General features: G+C 46.1%; 1 pseudogene; it reads right to left on the reverse strand.

Annotated features, from left to right (window-relative positions):
• Positions 1-1,255: 1,255 nt before the first annotated feature.
• LOC140512395 (CXXC-type zinc finger protein 1 pseudogene) lies at positions 1,256-2,736 on the reverse strand (annotated as a pseudogene).
• Positions 2,737-3,410: the final 674 nt, after the last annotated feature.

Consider the following 3,410-nt stretch of genomic DNA (forward strand, 5'->3'; position numbering starts at 1 on the left):
TCTATTTATTATATCTATACCTATATATATATTTCATGAGATCCACTGTCTCCTCTAATCGGGATGTAGTTGTATACCATTCTGTTTATAGCCATCTTTTAGAACTTCCCTTATAACAAAGAATAAACATTTAAACAAAATTACTCCATAAAACTTTGGGTACTGACAGCATATGCAGTCTTCCACCTTCATTACCCCTGCCTTCTCTACTAAGAGAAGTAATTAATCCACTGTTCTCTGTGTTCAAAACTGACCATCGCAGGTGACCTGCATTTCATAGCTTTTCCGTATTGTTAGAGTTTACTTTATTGTAATTATTGGTCACAATGTTCTCTTGGTTCTGCTAATGTAATGTATTTTAACCAACATCATATGCATGTAAACAAGGGGGATTATTGTTAGCACGGTTTGTTTTATTTAAATAATCACATGATGAACGAACATTACAGTCATAAAAGCCTTTTTTATTCAGTGGTTTCAGTCATGTCTCACTCTTTGTGTCCCTATTTGGGGTTTTCCTGACAGAGATAATGGATTGATTTGCCATTTCCTTCTCCAGTTCATGTTAGAGATAAGGAAACTGAAGCAAACAGGGTTAAGTGACCTGCCCAGTCACACAACTAGTAAATGTCTGAGGCTGGATTTGAACTCAGGAACATTCCTCTTCCTGACTCCAAGCCCAGCATTCTATCTACTGAACCACTGAGAGAAATGATTATTAACAACCAATACCTTCGGGGAGATTCAGAGCTCTCCAGTTCTTCCAAAGTCCTGATTTTAAAAACTTCAATCTCTTAAAGAACATTTGCTCCATTTCTTCCAAAGTTTATTGTGAACAAACCTCAGGGTTGGAGCTTCAGCCCCAGGTCCCTCCCAGTTCTTCCCTGACTCCCCTTTTCCACCCCCATCTCCCTGCTTCAGTCACTGGAGTAGTGTGGGCTAGAGGGACACCTAGTGCTACCAAGGTTGGGAAAGGGTGGTTAAAGTGTACAAGCCTCCACCTCACCCAAAGGGTTGGGAACGAGGGTGGGACAGGTGCAGACACACGAAGAAAGCAAACAATGGCGTAGTGGGAGATATGGAGCAGAGTGGCAAGTGCACCAAAGGGGAAAATTAGCTGCAGAGAGCAACAGATCAAGGAAGGGATCCAGCCCCACTTGGAGAGGTGAGAGAGGCAGAGCTGAGCCTAGTCCCTTCTCACCCCAAAGGGGGTGGAGGGCGGAGCCATAGGGGCCATTCCTGCAGGGTGGGTGACTCAGTCGTCGGTTTTGGTACACAGGTCTGTGGTAAAGGGGTCATGCGAGATGGTCTGGTGCAGCATTAGGGCCACCAGCTCGGCGCGGTTGCTCATGGCCCTTCTAAAGTTTCCCTCCTACTGAGATCATCCAGTTTGTGCCACAGTTGCGCACATTCCAGATCCACCTCAACCCTCCGAAGCTTCTCCCCGAAGTGTGGCTGATTGCTCTGTAGTTTGGGCAGGGGGAGAGAAGTCTCCCTTCAGCTCAAACACATCCTGTACGAGAGGGCAGCCACACACTTCATCTGCTGGAACCTTTAGGTCTCTGGAGTGGACAGTGCATAGCACCTGCAGGTGCTTGCAATATGTTTTTCTCTGTGGGTTGAAAACACTACAGAAGAGTCAAGTGGTTCCCTCAGTTCTTGTGGGGTGCATTGACCCGAAGGATATCTGACTCTCATATCTGAAATAGTAACGCTCCTCGTGCCTCAGTTCCACCTTGGAGTTGATAGGGCAGCCTCAGGAGACACAGAAGATCTACCGGTCCGTGAGCTTGCTATCTTTCTCATTACTTTCCTGGTCCTCTCCCAAGACCTGTTGCTTGGCCCTGAGGATGACATCCTCTAGCTCCTGAAAGCAACGTTCCACGTCCTGCAGGCGCATCTGAGTCCTCCGATGCTCCTTGCAGATCTTTTCCAGAAGTTTCTTCCCATGTTCTTCCACGATACATAGGTTTTGCTGCCACTGCTGGATTCTCTGGGTAGGATCTCATGGGTGCAATTGGCAGCCAGCTTCATGCCACAGTCATCAGAGCAGTACTTGGAGCCTGGCTGGGCAGGCTGAACACAGTCGAGGCCCAAGTACTTGGGGGGGTGGGGGGGGGGGAAGGGGGAAGGGAGAAGATTATGGGGCGGGGCGCAAGGAGGCTGAGTCCTTGGCGTCTGTGCTTTATGTGTTTCCACTTATCCTTGTGCCTCTGCTTCTGCTGGTGACACTAATACTTCTCCTTCTTCTCTGACTTCTGCCTCTTGAAATGTTTCACTTTGACGACACGTTTCCCAAGTACTGGGTCCAGGAAAGGAGCATCGTCAGGGACACTGAACCATACCAGGGTCAGGTATGGTCATCAAAGGCGGTAGAACAGAAGTCCTGATGGAACTCAGGGTCCTAGAGGCAGGTGCTGATCAGAGAGCCCCTCAGGTGTGGCCACAGCCTCTGGCGGTTCCTGTAACATCTCGGAATGGTCTTCCTGTGCGAGAAGACTTTTCTGCACGGATGATGTCAGACTCAGATGGGAAGAAGTCTCGGAACTGGCACTGACGCACTCAGCACTTTTGTCGGATTTTGTTGGGGTCCCCAAATTTCTTCATGTCATGGCAGAAGTCGCAGTGACCACAATCTTCAGTTCTGCGGCAGACCTCACACTCCCCACCCATCTGAGCTGACCATTTGATCTTCTGGTGGGTTATCTCTCTTACAAGTCCAGATGCTGATCGCATGGTTTTTTTTTTTTTTATTTTTTTGGTTTTTGGTGTGTGTGTGTGTGTGTGTGTGTGTGTGTGTGTGTGTGTGTGTGTATTGGAACTCCAGCTTTGGGTCCTTTTCCCATTACTGAAGGCAGTACAGAGGAGGTTTAGAGTTGCTGAGAACCTCGAAATGTCAGGGTACCACGCAATGTTAGCCTGGAATGAATTCACGAACTTTATTATAATGTCAAAAGAAGCAGAAACTTTCAAACTAATGAGGATGATGCTGATGCTTATATATAAAAGGAACAGTGAAATGATCTGGGTGGGATTAAGGAGTTGTAAGTAGTCTGTGGTGGTAGAAATACTGTAAACAGCAATTGTGACAGTGAAAAGAATTTTAAGAAAACTAGATGATCTGGGTGGGATTAAGTAATAAGGATTAAGGAAAGAAGTTATATTAAATGATTATCAGGTGATAGTGTGTGCCCAAGTGGCAGTAAGGAGATGAATTTTTGTGCAAAGTGATGTGGAAATGCATTCACCTGAATGGATAATGGGTTGCTTCAAGTTTTAAATATAATATAGGTGAACTGTCCTTACAGTATTCCTCAGTTTACTAGTTTAGTAGCCCAGAAAAGGAAATACACTTAGTCTGGCTTAATTATTCTTGATGAAGACATGCTGGCTCTTTGTGATCAGTTTCC

This window comes from Notamacropus eugenii, chromosome 6 (assembly GCF_028372415.1).
Source record: "Notamacropus eugenii isolate mMacEug1 chromosome 6, mMacEug1.pri_v2, whole genome shotgun sequence".
NCBI lineage: Eukaryota > Metazoa > Chordata > Mammalia > Diprotodontia > Macropodidae > Notamacropus > Notamacropus eugenii.